Source organism: Strigops habroptila, chromosome 1, assembly GCF_004027225.2.
Source record: "Strigops habroptila isolate Jane chromosome 1, bStrHab1.2.pri, whole genome shotgun sequence".
Classification (NCBI taxonomy): Eukaryota; Metazoa; Chordata; class Aves; order Psittaciformes; family Psittacidae; genus Strigops; species Strigops habroptila.
The window spans coordinates 108,885,053-108,903,412 of record NC_044277.2 but is presented as its reverse complement, the minus strand read 5'-3'; positions in this window follow the sequence as shown (position 1 = coordinate 108,903,412).

Genomic DNA, 18,360 nt, shown 5'->3' with positions numbered 1-18,360 from the left:
CAGATGTTTCTGCAGTGGTGATGCACCGATAAACAGTGATGGGCCCCACTACTGACTAAAAGTGCAGACTCAGGTTGCAATTAAGACAGACTTAACTGTGCAGTGTCTCAATTCCTTGATTTGGTTGCTGACTAGACATAGATGTTTGGTGGAATCTGAGATGCCTTAGGGAGATGGGGATGGGAGGTACTGTTGAAGATTTCTGCAGCGTGACATCTGACAAAATACATGAGGGCAACTCACATGGCACCCGGCAGTGCCAAGGTCCGAGTCAGCACAAAGGAGTCAAGAGAGTTATTCAGTAAGCAGATAAAAGCATATATTTTAGGATAAGCTAATTGCTTTTTAAGCTTGTGGCTTGATCTCCATATACAAGCTTACAGCTGGATGCCTAATCTTAAAATGAAAGCTTCTAATACTTCTAATTCAATGTGACTCTGTGTGATTTCGACAAGCCTCTATGTGCTACCAAAAGTCAAGCAGGTGAGAAATCTACAAGCTTAGTCCTATTTCCTTAATCACATGTCTATACTGAATTTTACTAATTGCAAAACAGCTTTCTGATTATAAGCTTAATTACACTGTCCTTTCAAGAGAGGACACTTTCCCCATTTGAAGGGCTTAGAAAGGCCATAGTGATAGAAGCAAGCATCCTAATGGATGAAAGCAAGGTAAGCTTCACCCTTTCTACACTACACTACCTCCAACCCAAAATGCCATGTATCTATTTCCTCTGCAGATCCCAATTTCTGAGAAGCTAGCAGGGCATAAATATATATAGAATGGGAAAAGATCTAGTGGTTCTAGAACAAAAAACATTTAAATCATACCTAGAGTCATGTGGTAAGCAGAGTAGAAGTTCGACAGGTAGGAGAAACACAGGGAAATCCAGGGTAGGGTAGAAAGGGATTCTGTAACAAAAGCTGGGGTGAGAAGGGTATCAGTATATTATAGGTAATTTGAGTACATAATTTTAAAAATAACATTTTTTCAACCTTCTAACCCATTTTCAGTAATAATTTTAAGTCAAAGTTAACCACCACTGCCTGAGTTACATAACTCAAGGTAAAACCCTAGCACAGAAATAACACTTTTAATTTCTCACATGGCTTCAAGGGCATGGTTAAGTTTATAGAGGTTTTAGTTAAGTAATATTAAGAATAGACATTTATTTTGTTTGCTTTGCTAATGAATTTAAATATTAAAAACTTAGTTTCTAGCTTATCTCAACCAACATCCTTCTTCTCCTTGAGGAGGCAGACTCCATGCACTTTTTTACACCTCCCTGCTCCGTGAAATGCTCTCCAGCCAGCAGGAGCATCTCTGTTCATGTATGACCTGCTTAAACTCATAAATGCAATGTTCAGAACTTGGTAAGTTTCTGGTATGTGCTACGTAGTAGTGCTTAGACATTCATCTCACATCCAAATTGGCAGGCTGTTCCAGATCTGACTACCAGCTTCCACATTCTTCTCTCAACAGCTGTTCATACTACCTTTTCTAATGCATATAGTCATGTAAGTCTGTAATAAAATCTGAGATGCTGCATATGTATCCCTATTTTTCATGGTTTATTATCCTGACATTTCAAATTGCTCTGCTTAAAGTTTGATAAGTGTTGTATGATAGAGAAATCAAACTTTTACATAAGAAATTGCTTCAATTAAATGTCAAAGTAGACATAAAAATTAATTTTAAAGCCATTCAAGCTTGTTTCTAAATATTCTGTGCAAGGGCTGGCTCAGGAAGGAAAGTCCTGCTCAGCATCTTCTTCTTATATTTGAATGTTATTTTCTAGTACTGATCTTCACTGCAGTGTTTCAGCATTTACTGTATGTTGAATATGATTTGCAAGACCTACATATTACTACTGGTTTTGGGGTTTGGTTTTTTTTTCAGTGTCAAAGGCTATTTAAATACATAAGGGATTGTGTAAAATCAAGTCTTGCAGCGTATCTTCCGTAAACATAAATTCTGTATCTATTCCTTTTCTCCTTCCTCTCTTATAATTCTATTCTTTTTTCCTTACATTCCCTGGGTCATGTCCACATATAAACTGTCTATCTCCTAGTATGGCCATCCTAAATATTTGTTTCTTGCATAATAATTTTCACTTCTGTGTCTTTGTTTTATTCTGCATATTTGAACTATTCATATAATTATTACTGCTATAGCTATAGGTCTCCTTTTGCCATATTACTCTTTCCTATCAAACTCCTTTGATCTTCTTTCTTTTAATGCAACTTTTCCTGAGTTTGTGTCCTCTGGCTAATGGCACATTCCCTCACAGCACAGTACTCCTCTGGCTGATTTCTTTCCCCTGAAGCTCATTCCCAGGATTTTTCTCCTTTTCAAACTCCTTTGCTCCTATTCCCTGCTAATCCCCTGATCCCCTGCTTGTACTCACCACCATATATTCTTCAGTCCCTTGCTGTTTTACCACATCCCCTTCAGCAGACCGATAATGCAATTTTAAGTGAATCTAAGAAACTTTAATATCACTCTGATCCTTCTTGGATTTAGGCTTGTGGATAGAGCCAGAAGTAAGATGGGAAGGGGAGGGAAGGCGAGGAGGGAAGGAAGGTGGGGAGGGATGGGAGGAAAACAGCTGAGAGACAGAAATGCAAACTTGATAGCACTTCACAGTCTGTTTATTTCCCAAAGAGTGTCTGCTCAGCTGGGTAGCAGAGCAATGTGAGTCACCAGATGTGCGATCGTAACACTGATGTCAGCAAGAGCTGCTCATGCAGCGTTTGGCCAGCATATGATGTGGGATGCCGTTGCCTTTCTCTGCAGCCAGGATGCACCCCAGCAAGTTAGCAATGCCAGGAACTATAAAACAGAGTAGGATAAGTAAACAAAGAATAGAACTATCTTTTATGAGGACAAGAGTACTGAGAAAAAAACCACCGAAGGCAATATGGTAACAGAAAGGCAGTTGTCTATTTTGCTTCAGGGAAGCCATGTATTATTGACAAGTAAAGGCAGGTCCATACTGCAAGGAGTTGACATCTACTGGCAGAGACACCTAAATTAGAAAGTCCAATACTGCATGGCCCTACCTCTGCAGTGCACTAACTCCACTCACAGCAACAAAGGCAAAAAGCCAAGGAACTCAGGGCCAGCATCCTAATCTTCTGCCCTTCTAGACTTGGTTTTAGCATGGGTATTGCTCAGGTATCCCTGAAGCGTGTTCTAAAAGACTCATGGCATTGATTTGCAGATTTGGACTACTGAGTTTCTAGATCTTGTATGGACATTTTCAAGAATCCATGAGGTGGAAAACCAGATTGTTGTATAAACTGCTACTCAGTATTGGTGGGAAAACTGGTCTCCTTGAAAATAAAATACGTAGCAAGAACAGAAGGATATATCTGTTTCATTTATGCTAGTGATTAGTACAGATGAGAATGTGGCCCAGAAATGTGGCTTTAACCCCTGTGAAAGCACTACTAAGATTAGGTTATTACATTTATTTAGCAAAATTCAAACAGGAAGATTATTCACCTGTTATTCCTTTCAAAAATTTGGCCTGCTGTGTTATATGTGACATAATTAACAAAACATTACAGCATGTTTCAATGAACCCAGCTATGTGCAATTTTCTCCAAAGAGTGATTAGAGAAATGATTGGAGGGCAAATGGAACAGCTTTTACTGAGACAGCTGACAATGAGACACATTGGATTCTTATTATCTGCTATTAGCTGCTGCTTTCAGGTAGGAAAAAAAATACATCTCAGGAATCATTCAGTGTCCTATTTTAATAATTCCTGAAACATGCCAGTTGGTGAGAATGTTGATTATTTGTTTTATTTTACGTAATATTTTCACAAAAATATGCAGCCTGTGTAAAGCTACTCCAAAAGATTTGTTTAAAAGATCAGCTTAGAAGAAATCTCTGCATATTCCACAAAGGAGCAGAGACATTAGCAATATGTGGAGCTGGAATTAATGCTCTAATTTAGGGCTTGAAATGGGTTTGGTTTTGACATTGGAGTGGGACTCTTCTAAAACCTTTAGCAAGTCTTATTATAGCTTCCAAAATCCCTGGCTGCTAGGCACCTACTTAGTAGTTCTGGGACTTAGTCTCAGAATGAATTGTGAGTTTATCAGTGCGCTGAGAGTGCTGATGCACCAGCTAACATTGTCCACATGTGTCAGGGATCCAGCCCAGTCACCTCTGTGGAAGTTTGTCTAGTATTTTAAGCAACCAGCAAACTATTACAATTACCAGGTGGCATGCAAGGCCTTCTTTTTCTTTCTTGAGTAAGAACCTGAGCCTGCTGGGAAAACCTCATCAAAGAGCAAGGAGATGCCGCCTGTTAAAGAGGCAGCTTCTGCTGAGCAGCCACCCCTAACTTCTGCCAAACTTGGACCTTGAGGAGGGAACCTCTGTCTCCCTCACCTTTCACAAGTGTTTATGTCCGCCAGCTCCCAGCCCTGGGCTGACCCAGACTCACACCATTCAAAATGCACCAGCCTGTGACACCATGCACCGGAGATGATCTATTTCTTTTCTAGATACTACCATAACACAAATAATGATAAATGCACTGCATAAGCTGTGGTGTGATCCCTCCCTGGAGTGCTAAAAAGCCTTTTGCTTCTCCCCAAAGTACTATTCTAGACAATTGACTCTCAATTGCACTCCTCTTTTGTAAGGACACTTACTTGTTCCTTTCTGCTTTCAAATTTCAGCTTTCTATTTTTCCTTCCACTTACTGGCTGTATAGTACTTTCAGTTTAACTGAAAGCTTTTGTAGCTATCTGAGTAAAGCTCTGTATTGGTGACAGGCCTGAAGGGTTAAGCTCATTTTCCTCAGGGAAGAAATGAATGTTTTTTCCTTCAACAAGACAACTTGAAATTGTCTTTAGGAAATTAAAACAATTTAATATGTGGCACTTCAAAATGTGTTGTCTAAGGACAATCAAGAGCCACAAAAAGAATCACTTCCGCTTATCTAAAATCTCAGTCCTTCTCATGGAAAACAACTTAATCCCCTAGTTCCCTTGACCTCTTAAGGAGCCTGGCCTCATTGAGATCACTGTATGCAAGAATAGGCCCAGGAGTGTTCTTTTCAGTCTCTATCGGCTTCTTCTAAGATTCTGCTTAGAACTTCTATAGTCACTGCTTGTTTTTCCACTACAGATCTCAGTATAAGAAATAGTACACAGATTCCGTACAGACATCCAGAGTGTTTTTACCAAAGCGCTACAGCAAAAATGAGACAGATGTAGGTGTGTCAACTTCCGTGCAGTGTCAGCTTTCACTCTTTGAGTCCAATAGCTATTGTTGGTCACCAAGAACTTGCTTAGAAAAAAGAGTCTACAGCAGATGATATGTCACCGCCAGACAGGACATGGGAAGGAAAATTAAAGGAAAATTACTGATGCAGGAGTTTACATTGAAGGCGGGTGTTTTGGTTCCACAGCAGCTAATTTCCCCACTCTGCACTTATGGGCCAAGTTCACACCCACCTTCATTTGAGATCTTAATTTTATTTGCAGTATCCTCACCATTTTCCCTGCAGTTGGAGATCCCTAAAGAAAAATGTAGGAGAATGAAGACTGGAAAAAAAAACATTCCTGTACAGGTCAAACCCTGTTTGGCCAACTGCTGGATCAGAAATGACATCTTCCACATTCACTACCACTTATCCTGGCATCTTGGTGACTACTGATAATTTTTAAATTGCCTGATTTTTGCTTAAATAGCCGGCAGTGGTAGAGCCACTGGGCTTTGATTTCCCCTTGAAGGAAAGGCTCAGGTGTCAGTTGCTACCTTTGATGTTTCCTGTACTACTAATGACTACTTTGGAGCACGTCTCTGTGGGAGCTATGACACAGAAAGCCATTTCACTACTGCTATGAAACACATTTAGTCGAGTTCCTTCAGTATATGTATCACTAAAAGAGGAGGCTCAGATAAAGTAAGGCACATAACTCTATGCAGATTTCAGACAAACATTTTCAACTAACCTGTGTAAAAAATAGCATGTAAAAAAACATTTGTTTAAGGAAGTTGTGGTAGGCTGACCTTGGTTGGACACCAGGGTCCCATCAAAGCTGCTCTATCACTTCCCTCCTCAGCTGGACAGGAGAGAGAAAATACAACAAAAGGCTCATGGGTTGAATTAGGGACAGAAAGAGATCACTCAGCAACTACCATCATGAGCAAAACACTCGACTAGTGGAAATTAGTTTAATTTATTACCAATCAAATCAGAGTAGAATAATAAGAAATAAAACCAAATCTTAAAACACTTTTCCCCTACCCCTTCCCTCTTCCCAGGCATAACTACTCCTGATTTTCTCTAACTGCTCCCCCCAGGCAGCACAGGTGGAGGGGGATGAGGAATGGGGGCTGTGGTCAGTTCATCACATATTGTCTTTGCTGCTCCTTCCTCCTCAGGGGAGGATTCCTCACACTCTTCCCCTGCTCCAGCCTGGGGTCTCTCTCATGGGAAACAGTTCTCCATAAACTTCTCCAACATGATTCCTTCTCACAGGCTGCAGTTCTTCATGAACTGCTCCAGCATGGGTCCCTTCCATGGGGTGCAGTCCTTCAGGAACAGACTGCCCCAGCATGGGCCCCTTCCATGGGGTTCATCCTTCAGGAACAGACTGCTCCAGCGTGGATCCTCCATGGGGTCACCAGTCCTACCACCAAACCTGCTCCAGCGCGGCCTCCTCTCTCCACAGGGTCACAGCTCCTGCCAGGAGCGTCCTCCAGTGCACGCTTCCCATGGGGTCACAGCCTCCTTCAGGCAACCCCCTGCTCCAGCGTGGGGTCCTCCCTGCACTGCAGGTGGATATCAGCTCCGGTGTGAACCTCCACATACTGCAGGAGCACAGCCTGCCTCACCATGGTCTGCACCATGGGCTGCAGGGGAATCTCTGCTCTGGTGCCTGGAGCACCTTCTCCCCTCCTCCTGCACTGACCTGGGTGTCTGCAGAGCTGTTCTTCTCATGTATTCTCACTCCTCTCTCCCGCTGCAGGTCTTTTTCCCATCTCAACTATGTTATCCCAGAGGTGCTACCACCGTCACTAATGGGCTCGGCCTTGGCTAGTGGTGAGTATCTCTCGGAGCCGGCTGGCATTGGCTCTGTTGGACACAGGGGAAGCTTCTGGCAGCTTCTCACAGAAGCCACCTCTGCAGCCCCCCTGCTACCAAAACCTTGCCAGGCAAACGAAATACAAAGGCAAAATAGTAGGAGCCATTTAATGCACTTGTTTACTACCAAGAGAACCAGTAAGTTCTACAGAACTATTCTTTAAGATTTAGGCATAAATTGAAACAAATGAAGACACTTATTACAGTATGTGATCCAGATTCATGTTCTCAAGAATCAGTTATGAAAGCTTGTCTGTTTTATATAGGTGATCTCAATAGTTATAAACTTTTTGTAATGTCTACTGCTGAAAAAAATTTACAAGAGTACTATGAAAAAAGAGCCAGTGACTCCAGGCAGAAGCATATATGTATTTTAAATGCACGACAAGGCCAAATGTTTTACTTCTTGACACAATCTTCACTATCACTGAAATACTTTTTCAATATCAGAATAGCACTAGAGGTGCTGAGCAGCTACAAATCAGCAAGAACCAGGCATTCCTTTCACAGGCTTTTGGAGCTGGATTTAGGTGCCCAACTGTAGACACCTGTGACAACTTTAACCACCACTTCTTCATACTGGTTATTTTAGACCTATCATCTCTCTTGGATACTGTAGACCATGTGGTTCTCATGACACATCGTGAGAATGTTCTTGCAATACATAGATACACTCTTAAATCGTTATTTTCTTTTCATTCCATATGGTCCAGGTGCCCTTGACATAATTTAAAAATACAGTGCAGCAGTACAATTTAAGATAAACCACTACCAATAAGCCAAGCAATTTAAAAACTCATATACCCTTCACCTTCGAACAAATCCCCCCAACTTACAATTCCTTTCAACCTTCCTGGAGAGAAAAAAAAATAAAATGTATGAACTCAGCAATGTGCCTTAAAAAATCATTTGAAATTATACTGTCATTCAGTAGTAAAACAGTTGGCTGATACATTTGATCAATAGCATCACTGTACCATAGAAAACAAGTTGCAGATGACAACCTTTCAAATGCAGATGATGAATGGAAGGTACAATTTTGGATAAGTATACAGTGATGCCATTCTGGATGGTTGCCAGTTCCTTCTGCCTTGAGGTTCCCTTCTTCAATTTCCTCTGCAATGGACCTATATATAGCACTTCTTAACTCCCAGAATTTTCCCCACATGAAGTTCTCTAGGAGGCTACTTTGTTATTTTTTTAAATCTTCAGCTTTACATGAATTGTGTCCTTATCAAAAGTCACTGGAGCTGTTAAGAGTCTATTCACACGATGGGCTCAAATCAAGCCCTTCATAGAAAGTTACACGCTGCAGTGCCTGTATCCTTCGGACAACGGCTTTATGTCACTGTTTCAAATGATCCAACCAAAGCAGTCAATCTGTTGGCATTTTTCACTTACTTTTCCTAGGTGCAAATAGTGAAGAATTGGGCCTTCCACCTCTTCCAGCTTTTATGAGGCTTCAAAAAACTGGGCAACATTTTGCCCCTTGTTTCACCCCTGAAACTATATCCCTGCCACTGGTTCACAGGAGCATAACTGAGCACAGCATCTGGCAGAAAGCCCAGAATTTGACCCAGGAGGTTTATGGCGTATGGAGATTATATTAACATACATCATGAGCCAAATCTGCACTCTGGCTGCTTAATAACAACACTACCACCTCCATCATTATATTTAACCTCTTATATTAACAGTAAAGTTGGCCGAACGGTTCATTAAGAAAAAGTGAGCCCACAAAATTCAGTATTTATCAGCCACAAGCAATTTGTGGTTTGTAACCTTTTTTACTATTTACTTTTTGAGTAACAGGTGGATCAGCAACATTTCACCACACATTTAGAACATGGTTGCAGATGCATTTGAAAATACAATCACAGAGTGAAATTTTCACTTGATGTTAACGCAGGGGGTTTATTTAAGTACATACATCATCATAAACAACTGGCTTTCAGGGTCATGACTAACCTGTATTTTTTGATCTTTTTTCCTCACCTAAGACACTACAATAAAATAAAGTAAAATATTTTAAAAGTCAACCAGACCATTCTGTTTGGATTGAAAGAAAATATTTCCTTTTCCTTGGGACATCTTAGCTGTTTCTGTCATGAAGTCTCAGCATTTTAATAAAGAATATCAAGATATTTTGAGACATGGAATGATTTCAGGCAATGTAAAAGATGAAAAATATCATTCATTAGATGAGTGGTCAGCATGCAGTGGCAGAATGGTCACAATTCATTTTCTTGCTTGTATTCAGCTAATTCTAATTACCCAGAAGGTATAATAATATGTGAAGTGAAACAAACGTACCATACATTGAATTGCTCCCGGGCTTTAGCTATACCATCCTCCCAAGCCTCTTAACACTATTCTTCCAGCCAGGTTACTGTATTTTACTATCAGTTGAACACAACAGCACTAGTGCTGGGCTGAATTAACATCAATTAGCATTTAAATTGCATGTTTAAATGAGTGCATTAATGGGTGTATGCAATATATAACTCTCTCCCCTCCACTTTCAGCCTTATCTAGTGCTGGAGATTTGTCAGACAGCTGGTATCAATCTGCCTAATCTCAGAGTTAGAATGACTGCTTGCCTGCATACGTTTAACTGGCACACACTGATTAAAAGAAAATTCTTATAGGTTGACTTTAGATTTACAATGAGGTTTGACATATATTTTATCATCTGCATCTGATTTTACAGCTACCTTCCAGGGGCCAAATACTACCTGATTTACAACCACTTCCCAGTGCCTTCAGATGTGCTGTACTTCATGCTAGGCTGAAGCAAATTTGGCCCTATGTTTCACTGTGTATCTGTATAGACTGCAATAAATTACTGCCTATGCCATGACATCCCTCCCTTCCTCTGAGGTGAAGCTCTGAATATCAAACATGGTTCTTGAAGGGTAGTAAGAGTAAAATACAAGTAAAAATTGCCTACCACTAATTGCTAGTGCCATGAATAAGTTCATTCTAATCTGTATACGAAAGTTTTTAGTGAGGGAGATTCTGGAAGTTTCAATTACAGAATTTCTGTTCCCTGAAGTGAATCTGTAATATCACTGTATTATGAGAAATAGCTAGTGTCATTCATGGTATCATCTTTATTATTATTATTACATTAATTTATCATTATCTTTTGGAAACAAGGAATCTGTACCACCTCAGGCAATGATATACAATAGGTGCTGAGATAAAACAAAATTCACTTCAAAAGCTTTTTCTGCTTTTCTGTCAATTCTGGCTCCAAAGCCAAAACCACATCAGTCTTACCACAAAGATTATGATCTTAGGAGTCCAACTGGAGACCCACCTTCAGTGTATACATGCCCCATGTATGCACACACTGCACAGGTAGCACACCAAGCCTGCTGCCTTTGTGTTCAAGATGCCCAGGGACAGACTAGAGGGTGTCAGTGGGATTTCTGCAAGTTAATTCTGGGAATAGAAGGCTACACACACATAAATAGGACTACCTCCAAATTACGCTATCAATAGCAGACATGCAGGTCCATTGTAAAGATAGGGATCTAGCTCTAGACCATACTAATACTAGAAATGTAACACCTATACAAATACCATACCAAAATAAAATTTCAAAAGCAACTTTACATATCCACATTGAAATATAAAGCGTCACAGACAATAAAAGCCATTTCAGATAGATTTGATGGGAACCATCTAAACTACAATTAGCTGAGAAACACCACTTATTACAAGAAAATTACAGTAGGCAAATAACAAATCCTAAGGTTTGTTATTTATACAATAGATGAAAGCTCCTAAGTTTTTGCTTGAATAACATAACTACTATGGCAAACTGACTCATCAAGGTTAACCATTCTTCTTGCCTACTACCTTCAAAAATTGCGTCCTCAAGAGGAATTGCATAACTAAGTCAGATAGTGTGGGCAAATTTAATTAACTAAATGTCAGAGTCCACAGTTGTTACAGATGACATAAAGAGTAAAAGAGAGAGGGCATAACCTTGAGATACTTGTTATTGCTGCCAAATGCTTTAAAGGATTGTTCACCTGGACATGAAGCTTTCAGTCTGTGGCACAATTACTGTATGCGTGTATCACAGCATGTCCCTCAAAATAGAATTGCAATGTGATGTTTCTTACTCTCATTGAAGAAAGCCCAGGGTATAAGGGAATAAAATCCAAAGGGTTCTGCCAAAGCAGCTCTGACTGCACACTTGTCAGACAGGAGAGAGCTGGGCCCAGTGCTGCTCTTTAATTGCAACCACAGCAGGGAAGCCCAAGCTTTGCCCAGCTCAGGCTTATGCTGGCAGACAGCCAGCAACCTTGGGCTGGCCACATATTTGCATCAGATGGTGAATATGCAGCTATCCTCTGCCATACCATGCAAGCAGGGCTGCTACAAGTGGGTTGGTAGGCACCAGGTTGCTAGAACCACCAGCCAAGATGAGCTAGGCAGCAGGACCCCACGCATTGTCCTGAAAGTTCTTTTTTTATATCGCAGCATACACTACCTTTGCTGTGTGCATTAAGTACTGAACAAGTCTATCATTCCCTGTTCCATCTATACTGCTTCTGGGGAGGAAATACAGTATTTGTCCAGGTTTCTTTTAAATCCCAACAGAGCGACTAAAATTCTGCCACTGATTGAGCTCTAACATACTGCTGTTCTTCCATGTCACTGAAAGCTCAAGATGCGAACATCAAGTTTATCCTCTTTGGGGAAGAGAAAGAAGATAGCTAACTTCAGGCTTTTGTAATTTCAGCAAGAGGGGTTCCTACTGGTCCCTCATGGGAGCCCTTGGTGACCATCCACTGCCATCCCATGGAAAGGGACAAGCACAATCTAGCACTTGTTTTCCCTCAGCAATGTACACCCAGAAGGTGTAAAGCCTATAGAGGACTGCCAGAGAAAAAAAGGCCTACTCTTTCCCTTGACATCATTAAGTTATTTAGCTGGAATGACCCAATGAATTGGCATTGTGAAGAGCAGTTTAAAATAAACTTCTATATATTTCCCAACAAACTTATTACACTGTACCCATAGTAACTTAAAACTAGCCTAGGAGTGGTGAAAGGAAGCAGCAGGAGTATTAAGGCCTTAATTAAGTTTCAGAAGCAGAAATAGAAATGAATGAGAAGTCACAAAGAGAAATAAATCTTAAACAGGACTTCTAAAAAGATCTGAAATAAACTGACTAGCTCATGATAAACCCAACAATAAGATGGAGGGAAGAAGAAAGGGGGAACTGAATAAAATACCTTATAGGGGTACTTTTGCCTCATGAAATTCGTATTAATACTTACTAATGACACAAATATATCAATTCTCTAGTTTGAACTATCATAAATAAATAGGAAAACATCCTTCAGACTATTAGGTTTTGGAACCACAACATAAAATGGTTTGTTTGGGTTTTTTTTAAAGAGAATACTGGATATTTATAGCAGAATATAGTGATTGATGGCAACAAAATAATAATTATTAGGGTTTAGCAGACAATACTCTGATATTTCAGTAAGAAGCAGTGAGGTGGAGGGTTTTTTATTGTTATTATTTACTGAGAAGTCCATAGAGCCATCTCTAAGGATTTATGAGGAACACAGTTGTTATTGCTAGGCAGAAACCATCTTCAGAATTTTCCAGGCAGCCTCACAATGAGAGAAATTTTCCCATAACATAAACACTGTTGGGAATTTGCCCTTTCTGGACGTACGTACTTAGACTCTGTTCTGATAGCAATGAGCTAAAATAAAATCATAAGAAGTGAATATGTAGAAAGAGTATTTGTTGTTTGAGTCACATTCCCCAAAGAGCATTAATGTCTTCAGAGATGTCAAATCATCATAAAGGATATACTGCACAGAAGTGCTGTGTGAAAAAAGAGATGATTAATTCAGAAATAATGCGGTTGACTGATACAAATGACATTGATTTACATCAGCTAAGGGTCTCTTCGCTAGTGCTTTTGATATGCATCTTGAAACACACTCTGGTTATGCAAGTGTTTTTAAAACAATTGTTAAGTACAAATACAGTGCTAAAAATACTGAGTTTTGATATGCTTGACCTACAGGTTACCTGAAAAACTTTTGTTCAAGATTCATGTGGGCTATATATTAATGAGGGGGAATCAGGGACAGGTTTGCTGCAGAGCTTGCCCTCTAATAGGCTCTGCCTGTGCTCCCTGGTAATGTGTTCCTACTGCTCTGCAGCCTCACTGCTTCCCTGATACCTGCTATGCCCTTCACCCGCTACCCACCCATCCAGAAAGGCATAAATGAGGGAGAGAGGAAGACCATTACCCTCTGTCTGCCTCACATGGGTGTAAAGCACCCTGCAGCAACAGAGGGAGGCTACCAGAAGTAGCAGGCTCTACAAGCATGTGGCTATATGAGTACTACTACAAGAAAACACAGTGATTTGCTAGTGGTACTTTCTTTTCATCAAATATCCCTAAAACTAATTATAAAGGATTAGAAGATTGTTCCTGTTCCTGCTCAGAAATTCTACTGCTTGCTGTCAAGCTTAGGTGCCAATCGTCACACAATGACAGGTAATCAAAGAGAAGATGCCAGTTAAGCGTGGTTGTGGACCTCGCTCAGTAAACCTAGGCACAGTGAATGCTTCATGAACACTCTGAGTGCAACGGTCATCTCCACAAGTATAATAGAAAATAGCTATATGCAGGCTGTCTGCCACAGAACCCTTCATCCTAACCCCATTGGTTTTGGGGCAAGCCTAGTGAATAGCACTGCACATGGATTTTAAGACTACATGCTGAATGCAGCAAAAAGTAAATTAGGATAGAATCTCAAATCTGATAGGGCTGAGTACTGTGGACCTTCATTACTCACAAAGTAATATAGAATAGAACAGACAACCTGCAGTCACCGATAGGCCCTGACAAGCGCTTAAGCGCTCTCACAAACACTGCCCATTCTCCTTTCAAGGCAAAAATAAGAGATAAACCACTAAAACAAGATGTATATGTTGCATTTAATGTGAAAAATTAGCCTTCATTGAACTTGGATACAATGGTCTTCCGTACAAAGGTTAAATCATTCATGTAATATGTGTCATGTAACAAAGGTTAAATCATTCTGTATCATGAATCCCAAAAGTATAATATTAGTAAGAAAAGCTTCCTATTATGACATATTGGAAAAGAGCAAATTCAAAACAAAAATAACAATCGGGGGGGGGGGGGGGGTCGGAAATAAAGAAGAAGAAAAGGAAAGTAAGAGTGAGCCTGAGCAAGGAAGATACTTTTGTTTCTTGGTATCTCGAACACAATAAACTCTGATTAGAATTATTTTATTCATTCAGACAGACTTTGCTTCCATTAATCTTCTTCTATGAATTCAAGTATCTGAAAAAGAATGCTTTATTTCTTTTTTATGCGTCTCTGCTATTGGAATTAACCCTTCCAGGAGCAAAGAGGCTGATGGAGGATCTTGCATGCACTCAAAGCCAATTGTGCTACCTACTCCTTTAGATCAGCTTCAAATCAAATTGTAACAGGCAAGCAATTGCTCACTCCTAAGTGCTTATGTGGTTCTGTTCTTGTTTAGATCTTGTGAGACTGTTAAGCAGTCACTTCAGGCTCCCTGGTAAGAGCTATTGTCAAATTATTTTGTAACAATTTGAGTTCTTGTATATCTATTATTTATCACTTCAGTGATTTAAACCACAGCAGAAATTTCAGTGGTTTTGCTGCTGAACTGAGCTAGCTTGGCTCGAAAGGGAGGGAGAGAGAAGGACATGAACAAACTGTGCACTATTCTAGTTAAATGAGGCTGCTGGTTATTTTTGTGTTCGGACAAGTCTGCCACAACAGGTATAAGTCTTAGTGTGCTTTGCAATTTTGGTACATGCCACTTCAATTATTTTTTCCTGTTAATCCTTCTCCCATATATTAATCCTTTTCCTATATATTCCTTCTCTTTTTGTGATTGCCTGTCCTGTAATACTTTCAAAGGACAAGTAACACATTGACATGAGTAAAAACTTGAGCCCTTTGCTAGTTCCCATTTTTCTGAAAGGACAGTGTGAGAGGTCTGTAGCTGTGAAAGTTAGAGATGGAGTTAGAGCCTGCAGTTCTCTCAGCCTCTGCCCAGCACAAGATTTACCTTCACTGTAGCCCAGTTCATTTTTAGACATCTCAAAAGATGGAGCTTTCCCCTTCACTTTTGCCATAGCCTTATCTTTTGCACTGAATGATGTTGTCTCTAAAAGTGGTCAGACTCTTAACCTGATTTTTTATGGAAGATATATGTTTTCATTACAGCTGTGCATAGCCTCAGAGTAGTGTGGGAGCTATCAGTGACTATTACATACAAATACCGCTTTGTTAGAAGTGGTGCATGTGCTGTTAAAGTACATAATTGGTGCCCTGCAATGCCCTTACCTTGTGCCTAGGTATATTCCTGGACATGCTGTAATAAGGCACTTCAGGAGGTATTCACACCATCTAACTTCAGCTGGCCTACATAGTCAACAGCAAAAGGTAGGCACCCAACTCAAGTACTCCAGAATACTCTCTAGAGAAGCTTACTTTTTTCCACTAACTATGTAGGGTGTTTAGGTTGTTCATTTCAGTGTTTCAATTAGATGTCTAAAGTTTGAAAAAGTGAATACCCTACTTTGTGACTTTACTATCTTAGATCTCCACTAGCTGTTCTATAGATCATACTACTTGACAAATTTGGGCTCACAAGATGGTAACTACCAAGGTCTGTCTGTCTTTCTTTTCAGACTTGCTCACCTAAATTATATGTTTATAGCAGAGAACTGGCACTTATTTCTCATGAACAGTATTGCCCTTCCCTACTGCTTTATTTCTGCTCTTCATACTTCTGATGTATTTCTCAGTCTATAGTAATTGTTTCTAATTCTATCCAGTCTGATGTTTGCGTAATTTGCATAATAACTGTTCTTCATTTCCAACCTGAAATCAACAGTGTTATGATCTATGAAGTTTGCAGAAAGTCAAAAAGACAGATATTTCTTCACCTGCCAGAATATTAATATTCTGTCTCAAGAAGAGTATCACATATCTTACACCACATTTTTTCTCCAGATCATGTAATTGTCACAAGGCAATATTCTATGCTTAAACACATTTATTGCCTCTGTTACTTTCCCTTCACTATTACGTATTTTTATTATATTAGCTATCTAAAAACTTATGATTTCTTACAGATCTTCCAGAGCTGCTGACAGAGCTAATTGCTAAATTGCAACTGATCTGAGCTCTGGGTAACTTTATTATCTGCCTTGATGTCACCTCCAATCGTTTTGCACAGAAGCTTTATAAGCCTTTAACATTTATTGAATTTGACCAAACAAATTGACCATCCTGTTACATGTGGGAACAAGATTTAGTAATTTTACTGTATCTTTTACCTGGCAAATTTCAAGCCAGCACATCAATTTTCAAAGGTCATCCACTTGCTCCATTTCATTTCACTTTCCTTTCCCCAATCTGTTTGCTTTCCAGTAAGTCATTCTTGTGGCTTTTCAGTCCGTTCTGGGGTGACAAAGCTTATTACTTCAGGACTCAGGAGAAGAATACACTGCATGATCAGTGTCATGTAGCAAGCCAGAAACACTAACAGTATTCGCCTGCATTTGCGCATGCAATAGGCGATCTTCACAAAACAAAGAGTTCTTTAAGGCTCATATCATGCAGCCAGAAATAATGCTTGTGAGGCAGACACAGGTTAAAACCTGACAGAGGAAAAGATGGTGGGTTCAAATACTAATACTTTAGCTTCAGCTGAAAGAATTAATTGAGAATTATTACAGCTGAATACACTACAACAGTATTATTTTTAAAGGCTAGATTACACACAGTTTTTTCTCTTCAGTAAAGTTACTTTTGTCTGGCTTCTTCCTCTACCTTCTGCATTTTCCTAAGCTCTTCAACTGATACTAAGTTTGTTATGTCAGCATGTTAGTCAATCCTATTGCAGCTTTTATTAAACTAGCAGACTTTAGCTCTCTGGTGTTTTTATGACACGGTTGCTCTGATAGATTGTTCCACATGACACTGGAAAATACAGTGACTCAGAGGAGCAGGTGGGAGCATGCACTTTCAACCAGCTGATTTGATGAATGAAAAAAATGTCACAGAAGCTTATCTGAGTGAGAGGTTATAATGTTGTCTTCCAAACACATTCACTTTCATCACAGCTGTACTGACAAAGTGTGCAAATTGTTGTCATACTAATTTCAGAAATAATTAGGAAGAGCAGAAACCCCACGTTTCTCTCCATGTGTCTCATATACGCACATATAGGAAGTTTCTTGATCAGACCAATACTTCTTATAGTATTCTATATAGTATTCTATATACTGTCTTCTTCTGATAACAGCCACTATTAGGTGTTTCAGAAGACATGCACAAAGTAGTCACAAAATAATGGGTCTTTAAAGTTATTAGAGTAAGTTTATTGCAGCCCTCCCTGTCTAAATGCAGGTTTATGCCTTGAAGTATGTAAGATTGCGATCAATGAAAAACTCTGTTAAAGTTTACTATTCTTGCTATTGTAGTTCTTGGTCATTTTGTTAGCTATTGAAAAGTCATGTTTAAGATCCCTGCTAAAAACCAAAGTGTCAGTAGTAGCATATAGCAATTAAATCAATAGGCTGATTACTCCTTGCATGAAAAAAAAATGTTTCCCTCCAGCCACTGTGAGTTTACCAGCTTCTAAACTTGTGTACTTTTCTGTCCTTGGATTACTAGCTTGGGTAAAAACAAACTTATAGTTATCTTCCTCTAAACTTCTTGTTATCATTATATATTTTTGACATGAAATTTCTTATTTCCTTACTCCTAAATGAAACAATGCCCAGTTTTCTTACTTCCGTTTTTGATCACCATGTCTATAGTTTCCTGTCTCTTGCTTTGACATTCCTTGTTTGCTGCCAATGATTTTTGCAGTCCTGGGCCACAAATCATACTTATATGTGCAGGTCATAAATCTCCATATATATCTATATATAACACACCTTTAGTGTCCATACTCACACAGGAACCATGTGTATTGTTTCTAAGAAAAGAATGTAGCAGAATGGAAGGTAAGAGGAGAGGGAATGAGACCAAATGAGCTTCTGTGGTGATCCGAGATAAAATGAGCAATAACGATGTTTCCAACCTTCCAGCAGAAAGCCCATGTGCCTCCTCACAGGTTACATTCACCTTGTTACAGGAATCTCCAAAAGCCAGATCTAGTTTGTATTGC